The 17,881-nt window shown below is 46.0% G+C and overlaps 8 non-coding genes across 8 annotated transcripts; all 8 read right to left on the reverse strand.

Annotated features, from left to right (window-relative positions):
* Nucleotides 1-1,416: 1,416 nt before the first annotated feature.
* Nucleotides 1,417-1,607, reverse strand: LOC130302098 (U2 spliceosomal RNA). Its single transcript, XR_008852408.1, has one exon. It is a non-coding gene; the product is annotated as a U2 spliceosomal RNA (small nuclear RNA).
* A 2,096-nt stretch (nt 1,608-3,703) lies between these two features.
* Nucleotides 3,704-3,894, reverse strand: LOC130302108 (U2 spliceosomal RNA). Its single transcript, XR_008852414.1, has one exon. It is a non-coding gene; the product is annotated as a U2 spliceosomal RNA (small nuclear RNA).
* Nucleotides 3,895-5,985: 2,091 nt separating this feature from the next.
* On the reverse strand, nt 5,986-6,176 carry LOC130302065 (U2 spliceosomal RNA). Its single transcript, XR_008852376.1, has one exon. It is a non-coding gene; the product is annotated as a U2 spliceosomal RNA (small nuclear RNA).
* Nucleotides 6,177-8,271: 2,095 nt separating this feature from the next.
* LOC130302066 (U2 spliceosomal RNA) lies at nt 8,272-8,462 on the reverse strand. Its single transcript, XR_008852377.1, has one exon. It is a non-coding gene; the product is annotated as a U2 spliceosomal RNA (small nuclear RNA).
* A 2,088-nt stretch (nt 8,463-10,550) lies between these two features.
* Nucleotides 10,551-10,741, reverse strand: LOC130302067 (U2 spliceosomal RNA). The gene has a single exon (XR_008852378.1). It is a non-coding gene; the product is annotated as a U2 spliceosomal RNA (small nuclear RNA).
* A 2,084-nt stretch (nt 10,742-12,825) lies between these two features.
* On the reverse strand, nt 12,826-13,016 carry LOC130302094 (U2 spliceosomal RNA). The gene has a single exon (XR_008852404.1). It is a non-coding gene; the product is annotated as a U2 spliceosomal RNA (small nuclear RNA).
* A 2,080-nt stretch (nt 13,017-15,096) lies between these two features.
* On the reverse strand, nt 15,097-15,287 carry LOC130302087 (U2 spliceosomal RNA). The gene has a single exon (XR_008852397.1). It is a non-coding gene; the product is annotated as a U2 spliceosomal RNA (small nuclear RNA).
* A 2,101-nt stretch (nt 15,288-17,388) lies between these two features.
* LOC130302068 (U2 spliceosomal RNA) lies at nt 17,389-17,579 on the reverse strand. Its single transcript, XR_008852379.1, has one exon. It is a non-coding gene; the product is annotated as a U2 spliceosomal RNA (small nuclear RNA).
* Between the last annotated feature and the right edge of the window lie 302 nt (nt 17,580-17,881).

Here is a 17,881-nt window from a genome sequence, read left to right on the forward strand (position 1 = left end):
TGAAGGCCATAATAGACGACATCACCAAACAGCTCCATAGTCACATACACAGCAAAGGAGAGATGTTGTTTACACCTAGTGATGTCAGTGGTATTGAGTGACATCACAGCACAGTGCTAAGGCTCCTGGGCCTGGACACAGCAGCGGCTGCAATATCTCAACGGAGAATACGTTTATATATATGTGTGTGTGTGCGCGTATATATATATATATATATATATATATATATATATATATATATTTCTCCGCCGAAATCACTTTTAAACCCATTTCCACCTTTTTTTCCCTTCTCTTCCTCTTACTTTTTTTTCACGTTTTTTTACGTTTTTCTCCTTTTCGCCTCTTTTCTGGGCGTATTATTCTTCTTTTTCTTCTTTTTTTTCGTCTAATGCATACCCCATCAGTGCAGCAATGCTTATTCAATACCGCCAGCAGATGGAGACACTGGGGGATAATTTTCTAAGGATTTATACTGATTTTTCCTGTCTGAATTTGTCGCACAGAAAGTTGCAGGCCAAATATGTGTGACATTTCTGCGACTTTAGCTTCTAGAGCATTTTTACAACATTATACATAGGTGCTGAATACATAAAAAGCGACTGTTCAGCGACAGACAAGTCGCATCGGCTGAAAGTAGGCCAGAATGTCAGTCCATGTTGGAGCAGGTTTAGATACAGTCTAAAGTATAGATCTCAAAGTCTGTGCACAGAATTTAGCAAGGGCCTCGCACCTTCTGATGCATCAGGTAGGTGCACAATAGCATAGCCTAACCCTCTGTACTTTGGTCTATATTGATGCGGGACATAGACAGCCAGCTGATGACCAATCCATTAGTGCAATGGATGGCTGGAAGCATTTGTCTTTGCCTTTGCAATACCACAGAAGCAATGCATGGTCAATGTACAGCAATGACACACCTGTGTGAACAGCCAGGAGACCCCCCCCCCCCCCCCATGTTATGTTACATAGTTACATAGTTAGTACGGTCGAAAAAAGACATATGTCCATCAAGTTCAACCAGGGAATTAAGGGGTAGGGGTGTGGCGCGATATTGGGGAAGGGATGAGATTTTATATTTCTTCATAAGCATTAATCTTATTTTGTCAATTAGGAACATTCAGCACCCACCCGCTATCAAGGCAGCTGCCTATCATGTCATGCCCTACCTGCACAGGTGTGCTGGCTACTCAAATGATCCAATTAAGGAGGCCATTTAGTCAGCAGCAGCAGAAGTCCTGTGCCTGGACGCTCCAACAGCGGCCAGACACAAGCAGAAGCAGAAGCAGCAGAAGCAGCAGCAGCACCACCTTTTGTTTTTTGGCTGCAGCAGCAGCAAGGCCCACAGGGCTGGCTAGCTGGCTAGCCAGCAAGCAGGTAGCAATGAAAGTAGGAATCTTTCTTTTTAACCCTGTAAGGGGGTGGTGCACTGTACCCGAAGATACTGCCATATCGGGTCAATGCATAGGGCGACGGAAGCAAGCTTCGAAATCGGCCCCCGTTCTCAAAAATCCATTTAATATATGGTCCCCAGATAGGGGACGTATCAGATATTAAACTGATAAGAACAGATACTACACTTGATCTTAGCCAAAAGGCCGAGAAGCGATAACCGTGAAAGGGGCGGGCCCAACAAGGTGCCCTTCATGGGCACTATCACTGCTTGCTGTCAGGGAGGCTGCCAGACAATTTTCCATGCACACTCTGGGCTGGGGGGCAGTCAACCACCAGTACACACAGCAGAACCTAAACCCATACCATTATTGCTAAGCAGCAAGACAGGGGCCCATTGCACTCCCACGGGGCCTTTTTAAATGCAATCCATAACCCGGATTTGCCAGGAACCCTTCTTACTCCTCCTACTTGCATGTGACACTGGGCTTAGGATCTGCATAGGAAACACACACACAAGCACACACCTACCTTTGTTGCCTGCAGATGCCTCCTTGGCTGTCCCCAAACGGTATCAAACCAACACCCACGGGAAGCTGTAAGCATAGAGGACATGCCTGCACCCCATTGGACTTACCTGTGTGGGTTAAACCCGGGTTATTTGACAACCTATGGCGGTGATGGTTCTGCTCAGGCAGAGCAGTGCTGATGCTCCTCATAAAGCTGTCGCTGCTGTGAAGGTTCTAGGTGACATCACAAATCCCTATGGTTACATACACAACAAAGCTGGGTTGTTGTTGTTTACACTCTGCAAGGCCTGTGGAAGTGAGTGACATCATAGCACTGTAGTTCTGAGGGTTCTAGATGGATGCAACAATCTCCTGTTGCTTCTATGAAGGCCATAATAGACGACATCACCAAACAGCTCCATAGTCACATACACAGCAAAGGAGAGATGTTGTTTACACCTAGTGATGTCAGTGGTATTGAGTGACATCACAGCACAGTGCTAAGGCTCCTGGGCCTGGACACAGCAGCGGCTGCAATATCTCAACGGAGAATACGTTTATATATATGTGTGTGTGTGCGCGTATATATATATATATATATATATATATATATATATATATATATATATATTTCTCCGCCGAAATCACTTTTAAACCCATTTCCACCTTTTTTTCCCTTCTCTTCCTCTTACTTTTTTTTCACGTTTTTTTACGTTTTTCTCCTTTTCGCCTCTTTTCTGGGCGTATTATTCTTCTTTTTCTTCTTTTTTTTCGTCTAATGCATACCCCATCAGTGCAGCAATGCTTATTCAATACCGCCAGCAGATGGAGACACTGGGGGATAATTTTCTAAGGATTTATACTGATTTTTCCTGTCTGAATTTGTCGCACAGAAAGTTGCAGGCCAAATATGTGTGACATTTCTGCGACTTTAGCTTCTAGAGCATTTTTACAACATTATACATAGGTGCTGAATACATAAAAAGCGACTGTTCAGCGACAGACAAGTCGCATCGGCTGAAAGTAGGCCAGAATGTCAGTCCATGTTGGAGCAGGTTTAGATACAGTCTAAAGTATAGATCTCAAAGTCTGTGCACAGAATTTAGCAAGGGCCTCGCACCTTCTGATGCATCAGGTAGGTGCACAATAGCATAGCCTAACCCTCTGTACTTTGGTCTATATTGATGCGGGACATAGACAGCCAGCTGATGACCAATCCATTAGTGCAATGGATGGCTGGAAGCATTTGTCTTTGCCTTTGCAATACCACAGAAGCAATGCATGGTCAATGTACAGCAATGACACACCTGTGTGAACAGCCAGGAGACCCCCCCCCCCCCCCATGTTATGTTACATAGTTACATAGTTAGTACGGTCGAAAAAAGACATATGTCCATCAAGTTCAACCAGGGAATTAAGGGGTAGGGGTGTGGCGCGATATTGGGGAAGGGATGAGATTTTATATTTCTTCATAAGCATTAATCTTATTTTGTCAATTAGGAACATTCAGCACCCACCCGCTATCAAGGCAGCTGCCTATCATGTCATGCCCTACCTGCACAGGTGTGCTGGCTACTCAAATGATCCAATTAAGGAGGCCATTTAGTCAGCAGCAGCAGAAGTCCTGTGCCTGGACGCTCCAACAGCGGCCAGACACAAGCAGAAGCAGAAGCAGCAGAAGCAGCAGCAGCACCACCTTTTGTTTTTTGGCTGCAGCAGCAGCAAGGCCCACAGGGCTGGCTAGCTGGCTAGCCAGCAAGCAGGTAGCAATGAAAGTAGGAATCTTTCTTTTTAACCCTGTAAGGGGGTGGTGCACTGTACCCGAAGATACTGCCATATCGGGTCAATGCATAGGGCGACGGAAGCAAGCTTCGAAATCGGCCCCCGTTCTCAAAAATCCATTTAATATATGGTCCCCAGATAGGGGACGTATCAGATATTAAACTGATAAGAACAGATACTACACTTGATCTTAGCCAAAAGGCCGAGAAGCGATAACCGTGAAAGGGGCGGGCCCAACAAGGTGCCCTTCATGGGCACTATCACTGCTTGCTGTCAGGGAGGCTGCCAGACAATTTTCCATGCACACTCTGGGCTGGGGGGCAGTCAACCACCAGTACACACAGCAGAACCTAAACCCATACCATTATTGCTAAGCAGCAAGACAGGGGCCCATTGCACTCCCACGGGGCCTTTTTAAATGCAATCCATAACCCGGATTTGCCAGGAACCCTTCTTACTCCTCCTACTTGCATGTGACACTGGGCTTAGGATCTGCATAGGAAACACACACACAAGCACACACCTACCTTTGTTGCCTGCAGATGCCTCCTTGGCTGTCCCCAAACGGTATCAAACCAACACCCACGGGAAGCTGTAAGCATAGAGGACATGCCTGCACCCCATTGGACTTACCTGTGTGGGTTAAACCCGGGTTATTTGACAACCTATGGCGGTGATGGTTCTGCTCAGGCAGAGCAGTGCTGATGCTCCTCATAAAGCTGTCGCTGCTGTGAAGGTTCTAGGTGACATCACAAATCCCTATGGTTACATACACAACAAAGCTGGGTTGTTGTTGTTTACACTCTGCAAGGCCTGTGGAAGTGAGTGACATCATAGCACTGTAGTTCTGAGGGTTCTAGATGGATGCAACAATCTCCTGTTGCTTCTATGAAGGCCATAATAGACGACATCACCAAACAGCTCCATAGTCACATACACAGCAAAGGAGAGATGTTGTTTACACCTAGTGATGTCAGTGGTATTGAGTGACATCACAGCACAGTGCTAAGGCTCCTGGGCCTGGACACAGCAGCGGCTGCAATATCTCAACGGAGAATACGTTTATATATATGTGTGTGTGTGCGCGTATATATATATATATATATATATATATATATATATATATATATATTCTCCGCCGAAATCACTTTTAAACCCATTTCCACCTTTTTTTCCCTTCTCTTCCTCTTACTTTTTTTTCACGTTTTTTTACGTTTTTCTCCTTTTCGCCTCTTTTCTGGGCGTATTATTCTTCTTTTTCTTCTTTTTTTTCGTCTAATGCATACCCCATCAGTGCAGCAATGCTTATTCAATACCGCCAGCAGATGGAGACACTGGGGGATAATTTTCTAAGGATTTATACTGATTTTTCCTGTCTGAATTTGTCGCACAGAAAGTTGCAGGCCAAATATGTGTGACATTTCTGCGACTTTAGCTTCTAGAGCATTTTTACAACATTATACATAGGTGCTGAATACATAAAAAGCGACTGTTCAGCGACAGACAAGTCGCATCGGCTGAAAGTAGGCCAGAATGTCAGTCCATGTTGGAGCAGGTTTAGATACAGTCTAAAGTATAGATCTCAAAGTCTGTGCACAGAATTTAGCAAGGGCCTCGCACCTTCTGATGCATCAGGTAGGTGCACAATAGCATAGCCTAACCCTCTGTACTTTGGTCTATATTGATGCGGGACATAGACAGCCAGCTGATGACCAATCCATTAGTGCAATGGATGGCTGGAAGCATTTGTCTTTGCCTTTGCAATACCACAGAAGCAATGCATGGTCAATGTACAGCAATGACACACCTGTGTGAACAGCCAGGAGACCCCCCCCCCCCCCCATGTTATGTTACATAGTTACATAGTTAGTACGGTCGAAAAAAGACATATGTCCATCAAGTTCAACCAGGGAATTAAGGGGTAGGGGTGTGGCGCGATATTGGGGAAGGGATGAGATTTTATATTTCTTCATAAGCATTAATCTTATTTTGTCAATTAGGAACATTCAGCACCCACCCGCTATCAAGGCAGCTGCCTATCATGTCATGCCCTACCTGCACAGGTGTGCTGGCTACTCAAATGATCCAATTAAGGAGGCCATTTAGTCAGCAGCAGCAGAAGTCCTGTGCCTGGACGCTCCAACAGCGGCCAGACACAAGCAGAAGCAGAAGCAGCAGAAGCAGCAGCAGCACCACCTTTTGTTTTTTGGCTGCAGCAGCAGCAAGGCCCACAGGGCTGGCTAGCTGGCTAGCCAGCAAGCAGGTAGCAATGAAAGTAGGAATCTTTCTTTTTAACCCTGTAAGGGGGTGGTGCACTGTACCCGAAGATACTGCCATATCGGGTCAATGCATAGGGCGACGGAAGCAAGCTTCGAAATCGGCCCCCGTTCTCAAAAATCCATTTAATATATGGTCCCCAGATAGGGGACGTATCAGATATTAAACTGATAAGAACAGATACTACACTTGATCTTAGCCAAAAGGCCGAGAAGCGATAACCGTGAAAGGGGCGGGCCCAACAAGGTGCCCTTCATGGGCACTATCACTGCTTGCTGTCAGGGAGGCTGCCAGACAATTTTCCATGCACACTCTGGGCTGGGGGGCAGTCAACCACCAGTACACACAGCAGAACCTAAACCCATACCATTATTGCTAAGCAGCAAGACAGGGGCCCATTGCACTCCCACGGGGCCTTTTTAAATGCAATCCATAACCCGGATTTGCCAGGAACCCTTCTTACTCCTCCTACTTGCATGTGACACTGGGCTTAGGATCTGCATAGGAAACACACACACAAGCACACACCTACCTTTGTTGCCTGCAGATGCCTCCTTGGCTGTCCCCAAACGGTATCAAACCAACACCCACGGGAAGCTGTAAGCATAGAGGACATGCCTGCACCCCATTGGACTTACCTGTGTGGGTTAAACCCGGGTTATTTGACAACCTATGGCGGTGATGGTTCTGCTCAGGCAGAGCAGTGCTGATGCTCCTCATAAAGCTGTCGCTGCTGTGAAGGTTCTAGGTGACATCACAAATCCCTATGGTTACATACACAACAAAGCTGGGTTGTTGTTGTTTACACTCTGCAAGGCCTGTGGAAGTGAGTGACATCATAGCACTGTAGTTCTGAGGGTTCTAGATGGATGCAACAATCTCCTGTTGCTTCTATGAAGGCCATAATAGACGACATCACCAAACAGCTCCATAGTCACATACACAGCAAAGGAGAGATGTTGTTTACACCTAGTGATGTCAGTGGTATTGAGTGACATCACAGCACAGTGCTAAGGCTCCTGGGCCTGGACACAGCAGCGGCTGCAATATCTCAACGGAGAATACGTTTATATATATGTGTGTGTGTGCGCGTATATATATATATATATATATATATATATATATATATATATATATATTCTCCGCCGAAATCACTTTTAAACCCATTTCCACCTTTTTTTCCCTTCTCTTCCTCTTACTTTTTTTTCACGTTTTTTTACGTTTTTCTCCTTTTCGCCTCTTTTCTGGGCGTATTATTCTTCTTTTTCTTCTTTTTTTTCGTCTAATGCATACCCCATCAGTGCAGCAATGCTTATTCAATACCGCCAGCAGATGGAGACACTGGGGGATAATTTTCTAAGGATTTATACTGATTTTTCCTGTCTGAATTTGTCGCACAGAAAGTTGCAGGCCAAATATGTGTGACATTTCTGCGACTTTAGCTTCTAGAGCATTTTTACAACATTATACATAGGTGCTGAATACATAAAAAGCGACTGTTCAGCGACAGACAAGTCGCATCGGCTGAAAGTAGGCCAGAATGTCAGTCCATGTTGGAGCAGGTTTAGATACAGTCTAAAGTATAGATCTCAAAGTCTGTGCACAGAATTTAGCAAGGGCCTCGCACCTTCTGATGCATCAGGTAGGTGCACAATAGCATAGCCTAACCCTCTGTACTTTGGTCTATATTGATGCGGGACATAGACAGCCAGCTGATGACCAATCCATTAGTGCAATGGATGGCTGGAAGCATTTGTCTTTGCCTTTGCAATACCACAGAAGCAATGCATGGTCAATGTACAGCAATGACACACCTGTGTGAACAGCCAGGAGACCCCCCCCCCCCCCCCCATGTTATGTTACATAGTTACATAGTTAGTACGGTCGAAAAAAGACATATGTCCATCAAGTTCAACCAGGGAATTAAGGGGTAGGGGTGTGGCGCGATATTGGGGAAGGGATGAGATTTTATATTTCTTCATAAGCATTAATCTTATTTTGTCAATTAGGAACATTCAGCACCCACCCGCTATCAAGGCAGCTGCCTATCATGTCATGCCCTACCTGCACAGGTGTGCTGGCTACTCAAATGATCCAATTAAGGAGGCCATTTAGTCAGCAGCAGCAGAAGTCCTGTGCCTGGACGCTCCAACAGCGGCCAGACACAAGCAGAAGCAGAAGCAGCAGAAGCAGCAGCAGCACCACCTTTTGTTTTTTGGCTGCAGCAGCAGCAAGGCCCACAGGGCTGGCTAGCTGGCTAGCCAGCAAGCAGGTAGCAATGAAAGTAGGAATCTTTCTTTTTAACCCTGTAAGGGGGTGGTGCACTGTACCCGAAGATACTGCCATATCGGGTCAATGCATAGGGCGACGGAAGCAAGCTTCGAAATCGGCCCCCGTTCTCAAAAATCCATTTAATATATGGTCCCCAGATAGGGGACGTATCAGATATTAAACTGATAAGAACAGATACTACACTTGATCTTAGCCAAAAGGCCGAGAAGCGATAACCGTGAAAGGGGCGGGCCCAACAAGGTGCCCTTCATGGGCACTATCACTGCTTGCTGTCAGGGAGGCTGCCAGACAATTTTCCATGCACACTCTGGGCTGGGGGGCAGTCAACCACCAGTACACACAGCAGAACCTAAACCCATACCATTATTGCTAAGCAGCAAGACAGGGGCCCATTGCACTCCCACGGGGCCTTTTTAAATGCAATCCATAACCCGGATTTGCCAGGAACCCTTCTTACTCCTCCTACTTGCATGTGACACTGGGCTTAGGATCTGCATAGGAAACACACACACAAGCACACACCTACCTTTGTTGCCTGCAGATGCCTCCTTGGCTGTCCCCAAACGGTATCAAACCAACACCCACGGGAAGCTGTAAGCATAGAGGACATGCCTGCACCCCATTGGACTTACCTGTGTGGGTTAAACCCGGGTTATTTGACAACCTATGGCGGTGATGGTTCTGCTCAGGCAGAGCAGTGCTGATGCTCCTCATAAAGCTGTCACTGCTGTGAAGGTTCTAGGTGACATCACAAATCCCTATGGTTACATACACAACAAAGCTGGGTTGTTGTTGTTTACACTCTGCAAGGCCTGTGGAAGTGAGTGACATCATAGCACTGTAGTTCTGAGGGTTCTAGATGGATGCAACAATCTCCTGTTGCTTCTATGAAGGCCATAATAGACGACATCACCAAACAGCTCCATAGTCACATACACAGCAAAGGAGAGATGTTGTTTACACCTAGTGATGTCAGTGGTATTGAGTGACATCACAGCACAGTGCTAAGGCTCCTGGGCCTGGACACAGCAGCGGCTGCAATATCTCAACGGAGAATACGTTTATATATATGTGTGTGTGTGCGCGTATATATATATATATATATATATATATATATATATATTCTCCGCCGAAATCACTTTTAAACCCATTTCCACCTTTTTTTCCCTTCTCTTCCTCTTACTTTTTTTTCACGTTTTTTTACGTTTTTCTCCTTTTCGCCTCTTTTCTGGGCGTATTATTCTTCTTTTTCTTCTTTTTTTTCGTCTAATGCATACCCCATCAGTGCAGCAATGCTTATTCAATACCGCCAGCAGATGGAGACACTGGGGGATAATTTTCTAAGGATTTATACTGATTTTTCCTGTCTGAATTTGTCGCACAGAAAGTTGCAGGCCAAATATGTGTGACATTTCTGCGACTTTAGCTTCTAGAGCATTTTTACAACATTATACATAGGTGCTGAATACATAAAAAGCGACTGTTCAGCGACAGACAAGTCGCATCGGCTGAAAGTAGGCCAGAATGTCAGTCCATGTTGGAGCAGGTTTAGATACAGTCTAAAGTATAGATCTCAAAGTCTGTGCACAGAATTTAGCAAGGGCCTCGCACCTTCTGATGCATCAGGTAGGTGCACAATAGCATAGCCTAACCCTCTGTACTTTGGTCTATATTGATGCGGGACATAGACAGCCAGCTGATGACCAATCCATTAGTGCAATGGATGGCTGGAAGCATTTGTCTTTGCCTTTGCAATACCACAGAAGCAATGCATGGTCAATGTACAGCAATGACACACCTGTGTGAACAGCCAGGAGACCCCCCCCCCCCCCCCCCCCATGTTATGTTACATAGTTACATAGTTAGTACGGTCGAAAAAAGACATATGTCCATCAAGTTCAACCAGGGAATTAAGGGGTAGGGGTGTGGCGCGATATTGGGGAAGGGATGAGATTTTATATTTCTTCATAAGCATTAATCTTATTTTGTCAATTAGGAACATTCAGCACCCACCCGCTATCAAGGCAGCTGCCTATCATGTCATGCCCTACCTGCACAGGTGTGCTGGCTACTCAAATGATCCAATTAAGGAGGCCATTTAGTCAGCAGCAGCAGAAGTCCTGTGCCTGGACGCTCCAACAGCGGCCAGACACAAGCAGAAGCAGAAGCAGCAGAAGCAGCAGCAGCACCACCTTTTGTTTTTTGGCTGCAGCAGCAGCAAGGCCCACAGGGCTGGCTAGCTGGCTAGCCAGCAAGCAGGTAGCAATGAAAGTAGGAATCTTTCTTTTTAACCCTGTAAGGGGGTGGTGCACTGTACCCGAAGATACTGCCATATCGGGTCAATGCATAGGGCGACGGAAGCAAGCTTCGAAATCGGCCCCCGTTCTCAAAAATCCATTTAATATATGGTCCCCAGATAGGGGACGTATCAGATATTAAACTGATAAGAACAGATACTACACTTGATCTTAGCCAAAAGGCCGAGAAGCGATAACCGTGAAAGGGGCGGGCCCAACAAGGTGCCCTTCATGGGCACTATCACTGCTTGCTGTCAGGGAGGCTGCCAGACAATTTTCCATGCACACTCTGGGCTGGGGGGCAGTCAACCACCAGTACACACAGCAGAACCTAAACCCATACCATTATTGCTAAGCAGCAAGACAGGGGCCCATTGCACTCCCACGGGGCCTTTTTAAATGCAATCCATAACCCGGATTTGCCAGGAACCCTTCTTACTCCTCCTACTTGCATGTGACACTGGGCTTAGGATCTGCATAGGAAACACACACACAAGCACACACCTACCTTTGTTGCCTGCAGATGCCTCCTTGGCTGTCCCCAAACGGTATCAAACCAACACCCACGGGAAGCTGTAAGCATAGAGGACATGCCTGCACCCCATTGGACTTACCTGTGTGGGTTAAACCCGGGTTATTTGACAACCTATGGCGGTGATGGTTCTGCTCAGGCAGAGCAGTGCTGATGCTCCTCATAAAGCTGTCGCTGCTGTGAAGGTTCTAGGTGACATCACAAATCCCTATGGTTACATACACAACAAAGCTGGGTTGTTGTTGTTTACACTCTGCAAGGCCTGTGGAAGTGAGTGACATCATAGCACTGTAGTTCTGAGGGTTCTAGATGGATGCAACAATCTCCTGTTGCTTCTATGAAGGCCATAATAGACGACATCACCAAACAGCTCCATAGTCACATACACAGCAAAGGAGAGATGTTGTTTACACCTAGTGATGTCAGTGGTATTGAGTGACATCACAGCACAGTGCTAAGGCTCCTGGGCCTGGACACAGCAGCGGCTGCAATATCTCAACGGAGAATACGTTTATATATATGTGTGTGTGTGCGCGTATATATATATATATATATATATATATATATATATATATATTTCTCCGCCGAAATCACTTTTAAACCCATTTCCACCTTTTTTTCCCTTCTCTTCCTCTTACTTTTTTTTCACGTTTTTTTACGTTTTTCTCCTTTTCGCCTCTTTTCTGGGCGTATTATTCTTCTTTTTCTTCTTTTTTTTCGTCTAATGCATACCCCATCAGTGCAGCAATGCTTATTCAATACCGCCAGCAGATGGAGACACTGGGGGATAATTTTCTAAGGATTTATACTGATTTTTCCTGTCTGAATTTGTCGCACAGAAAGTTGCAGGCCAAATATGTGTGACATTTCTGCGACTTTAGCTTCTAGAGCATTTTTACAACATTATACATAGGTGCTGAATACATAAAAAGCGACTGTTCAGCGACAGACAAGTCGCATCGGCTGAAAGTAGGCCAGAATGTCAGTCCATGTTGGAGCAGGTTTAGATACAGTCTAAAGTATAGATCTCAAAGTCTGTGCACAGAATTTAGCAAGGGCCTCGCACCTTCTGATGCATCAGGTAGGTGCACAATAGCATAGCCTAACCCTCTGTACTTTGGTCTATATTGATGCGGGACATAGACAGCCAGCTGATGACCAATCCATTAGTGCAATGGATGGCTGGAAGCATTTGTCTTTGCCTTTGCAATACCACAGAAGCAATGCATGGTCAATGTACAGCAATGACACACCTGTGTGAACAGCCAGGAGACCCCCCCCCCCATGTTATGTTACATAGTTACATAGTTAGTACGGTCGAAAAAAGACATATGTCCATCAAGTTCAACCAGGGAATTAAGGGGTAGGGGTGTGGCGCGATATTGGGGAAGGGATGAGATTTTATATTTCTTCATAAGCATTAATCTTATTTTGTCAATTAGGAACATTCAGCACCCACCCGCTATCAAGGCAGCTGCCTATCATGTCATGCCCTACCTGCACAGGTGTGCTGGCTACTCAAATGATCCAATTAAGGAGGCCATTTAGTCAGCAGCAGCAGAAGTCCTGTGCCTGGACGCTCCAACAGCGGCCAGACACAAGCAGAAGCAGAAGCAGCAGAAGCAGCAGCAGCACCACCTTTTGTTTTTTGGCTGCAGCAGCAGCAAGGCCCACAGGGCTGGCTAGCTGGCTAGCCAGCAAGCAGGTAGCAATGAAAGTAGGAATCTTTCTTTTTAACCCTGTAAGGGGGTGGTGCACTGTACCCGAAGATACTGCCATATCGGGTCAATGCATAGTGCGACGGAAGCAAGCTTCGAAATCGGCCCCCGTTCTCAAAAATCCATTTAATATATGGTCCCCAGATAGGGGACGTATCAGATATTAAACTGATAAGAACAGATACTACACTTGATCTTAGCCAAAAGGCCGAGAAGCGATAACCGTGAAAGGGGCGGGCCCAACAAGGTGCCCTTCATGGGCACTATCACTGCTTGCTGTCAGGGAGGCTGCCAGACAATTTTCCATGCACACTCTGGGCTGGGGGGCAGTCAACCACCAGTACACACAGCAGAACCTAAACCCATACCATTATTGCTAAGCAGCAAGACAGGGGCCCATTGCACTCCCACGGGGCCTTTTTAAATGCAATCCATAACCCGGATTTGCCAGGAACCCTTCTTACTCCTCCTACTTGCATGTGACACTGGGCTTAGGATCTGCATAGGAAACACACACACAAGCACACACCTACCTTTGTTGCCTGCAGATGCCTCCTTGGCTGTCCCCAAACGGTATCAAACCAACACCCACGGGAAGCTGTAAGCATAGAGGACATGCCTGCACCCCATTGGACTTACCTGTGTGGGTTAAACCCGGGTTATTTGACAACCTATGGCGGTGATGGTTCTGCTCAGGCAGAGCAGTGCTGATGCTCCTCATAAAGCTGTCGCTGCTGTGAAGGTTCTAGGTGACATCACAAATCCCTATGGTTACATACACAACAAAGCTGGGTTGTTGTTGTTTACACTCTGCAAGGCCTGTGGAAGTGAGTGACATCATAGCACTGTAGTTCTGAGGGTTCTAGATGGATGCAACAATCTCCTGTTGCTTCTATGAAGGCCATAATAGACGACATCACCAAACAGCTCCATAGTCACATACACAGCAAAGGAGAGATGTTGTTTACACCTAGTGATGTCAGTGGTATTGAGTGACATCACAGCACAGTGCTAAGGCTCCTGGGCCTGGACACAGCAGCGGCTGCAATATCTCAACGGAGAATACGTTTATATATATGTGTGTGTGTGCGCGTATATATATATATATATATATATATATATATATATATATATATTTCTCCGCCGAAATCACTTTTAAACCCATTTCCACCTTTTTTTCCCTTCTCTTCCTCTTACTTTTTTTTCACGTTTTTTTACGTTTTTCTCCTTTTCGCCTCTTTTCTGGGCGTATTATTCTTCTTTTTCTTCTTTTTTTTCGTCTAATGCATACCCCATCAGTGCAGCAATGCTTATTCAATACCGCCAGCAGATGGAGACACTGGGGGATAATTTTCTAAGGATTTATACTGATTTTTCCTGTCTGAATTTGTCGCACAGAAAGTTGCAGGCCAAATATGTGTGACATTTCTGCGACTTTAGCTTCTAGAGCATTTTTACAACATTATACATAGGTGCTGAATACATAAAAAGCGACTGTTCAGCGACAGACAAGTCGCATCGGCTGAAAGTAGGCCAGAATGTCAGTCCATGTTGGAGCAGGTTTAGATACAGTCTAAAGTATAGATCTCAAAGTCTGTGCACAGAATTTAGCAAGGGCCTCGCACCTTCTGATGCATCAGGTAGGTGCACAATAGCATAGCCTAACCCTCTGTACTTTGGTCTATATTGATGCGGGACATAGACAGCCAGCTGATGACCAATCCATTAGTGCAATGGATGGCTGGAAGCATTTGTCTTTGCCTTTGCAATACCACAGAAGCAATGCATGGTCAATGTACAGCAATGACACACCTGTGTGAACAGCCAGGAGACCCCCCCCCCCATGTTATGTTACATAGTTACATAGTTAGTACGGTCGAAAAAAGACATATGTCCATCAAGTTCAACCAGGGAATTAAGGGGTAGGGGTGTGGCGCGATATTGGGGAAGGGATGAGATTTTATATTTCTTCATAAGCATTAATCTTATTTTGTCAATTAGGAACATTCAGCACCCACCCGCTATCAAGGCAGCTGCCTATCATGTCATGCCCTACCTGCACAGGTGTGCTGGCTACTCAAATGATCCAATTAAGGAGGCCATTTAGTCAGCAGCAGCAGAAGTCCTGTGCCTGGACGCTCCAACAGCGGCCAGACACAAGCAGAAGCAGCAGAAGCAGCAGCAGCACCACCTTTTGTTTTTTGGCTGCAGCAGCAGCAAGGCCCACAGGGCTGGCTAGCTGGCTAGCCAGCAAGCAGGTAGCAATGAAAGTAGGAATCTTTCTTTTTAACCCTGTAAGGGGGTGGTGCACTGTACCCGAAGATACTGCCATATCGGGTCAATGCATAGGGCGACGGAAGCAAGCTTCGAAATCGGCCCCCATTCTCAAAAATCCATTTAATATATGGTCCCCAGATAGGGGACGTATCAGATATTAAACTGATAAGAACAGATACTACACTTGATCTTAGCCAAAAGGCCGAGAAGCGATAACCGTGAAAGGGGCGGGCCCAACAAGGTGCCCTTCATGGGCACTATCACTGCTTGCTGTCAGGGAGGCTGCCAGACAATTTTCCATGCACACTCTGGGCTGGGGGGCAGTCAACCACCAGTACACACAGCAGAACCTAAACCCATACCATTATTGCTAAGCAGCAAGACAGGGGCCCATTGCACTCCCACGGGGCCTTTTTAAATGCAATCCATAACCCGGATTTGCCAGGAACCCTTCTTACTCCTCCTACTTGCATGTGACACTGGGCTTAGGATCTGCATAGGAAACACACACACAAGCACACACCTACCTTTGTTGCCTGCAGATGCCTCCTTGGCTGTCACCAAACGGTATCAAACCAACACCCACGGGAAGCTGTAAGCATAGAGGACATGCCTGCACCCCATTGGACTTACCTGTGTGGGTTAAACCCGGGTTATTTGACAACCTATGGCGGTGATGGTTCTGCTCAGGCAGAGCAGTGCTGATGCTCCTCATAAAGCTGTCGCTGCTGTGAAGGTTCTAGGTGACATCACAAATCCCTATGGTTACATACACAACAAAGCTGGGTTGTTATTGTTTACACTCTGCAAGGCCTGTGGAAGTGAGTGACATCATAGCACTGTAGTTCTGAGGGTTCTAGATGGATGCAACAATCTCCTGTTGCTTCTATGAAGGCCATAATAGACGACATCACCAAACAGCTCCATAGTCACATACACAGCAAAGGAGAGATGTTGTTTACACCTAGTGATGTCAGTGGTATTGAGTGACATCACAGCACAGTGCTAAGGCTCCTGGGCCTGGACACAGCAGCGGCTGCAATATCTCAACGGAGAATACGTTTATATATATGTGTGTGTGTGCGCGTATATATATATATATATATATATATATATATATATATATATATATATATATATATTTCTCCGCCGAAATCACTTTTAAACCCATTTCCACCTTTTTTTCCCTTCTCTTCCTCTTACTTTTTTTTTCACGTTTTTTTAAGTTTTTCTCCTTTTCGCCTCTTTTCTGGGCGTATTATTCTTCTTTTTCTTCTTTTTTTTCGTCTAATGCATACCCCATCAGTGCAGCAATGCTTATTCAATACCGCCAGCAGATGGAGACACTGGGGGATAATTTTCTAAGGATTTATACTGATTTTTCCTGTCTGAATTTGTCGCACAGAAAGTTGCAGGCCAAATATGTGTGACATTTCTGCGACTTTAGCTTCTAGAGCATTTTTACAACATTATACATAGGTGCTGAATACATAAAAAGCGACTGTTCAGCGACAGACAAGTCGCATCGGCTGAAAGTAGGCCAGAATGTCAGTCCATGTTGGAGCAGGTTTAGATACAGTCTAAAGTATAGATCTCAAAGTCTGTGCACAGAATTTAGCAAGGGCCTCGCACCTTCTGATGCATCAGGTAGGTGCACAATAGCATAGCCTAACCCTCTGTACTTTGGTCTATATTGATGCGGGACATAGACAGCCAGCTGATGACCAATCCATTAGTGCAATGGATGGCTGGAAGCATTTGTCTTTGCCTTTGCAATACCACAGAAGCAATGCATGGTCAATGTACAGCAATGACACACCTGTGTGAACAGTCAGGAGACCCCCCCCCCCCCATGTTATGTTACATAGTTACATAGTTAGTACGGTCGAAAAAAGACATATGTCCATCAAGTTCAACCAGGGAATTAAGGGGTAGGGGTGTGGCGCGATATTGGGGAAGGGATGAGATTTTATATTTCTTCATAAGCATTAATCTTATTTTGTCAATTAGGAACATTCAGCACCCACCCGCTATCAAGGCAGCTGTCTATCATGTCATGCCCTACCTGCACAGGTGTGCTGGCTACTCAAATGATCCAATTAAGGAGGCCATTTAGTCAGCAGCAGCAGAAGTCCTGTGCCTGGACGCTCCAACAGCGGCCAGACACAAGCAGAAGCAGAAGCAGCAGAAGCAGCAGCAGCACCACCTTTTGTTTTTTGGCTGCAGCAGCAGCAAGGCCCACAGGGCTGGCTAGCTGGCTAGCCAGCAAGCAGGTAGCAATGAAAGTAGGAATCTTTCTTTTTAACCCTGTAAGGGGGTGGTGCACTGTACCCGAAGATACTGCCATATCGGGTCAATGCATAGGGCGACGGAAGCAAGCTTCGAAATCGGCCCCCGTTCTCAAAAATCCATTTAATATATGGTCCCCAGATAGGGGACGTATCAGATATTAAACTGATAAGAACAGATACTACACTTGATCTTAGCCAAAAGGCCGAGAAGCGATAACCGTGAAAGGGGCGGGCCCAACAAGGTGCCCTTCATGGGCACTATCACTGCTTGCTGTCAGGGAGGCTGCCAGACAATTTTCCATGCACACTCTGGGCTGGGGGGCAGTCAACCACCAGTACACACAGCAGAACCTAAACCCATACCATTATTGCTAAGCAGCAAGACAGGGGCCCATTGCACTCCCACGGGGCCTTTTTAAATGCAATCCATAACCCAGATTTGCCAGGAACCCTTCTTACTCCTCCTACTTGCATGTGACACTGGGCTTAGGATCTGCATAGGAAACACACACACAAG

The sequence above is a fragment of the Hyla sarda genome, unplaced genomic scaffold, assembly GCF_029499605.1.
Source record: "Hyla sarda isolate aHylSar1 unplaced genomic scaffold, aHylSar1.hap1 scaffold_1150, whole genome shotgun sequence".
Taxonomy (NCBI): Eukaryota; Metazoa; Chordata; class Amphibia; order Anura; family Hylidae; genus Hyla; species Hyla sarda.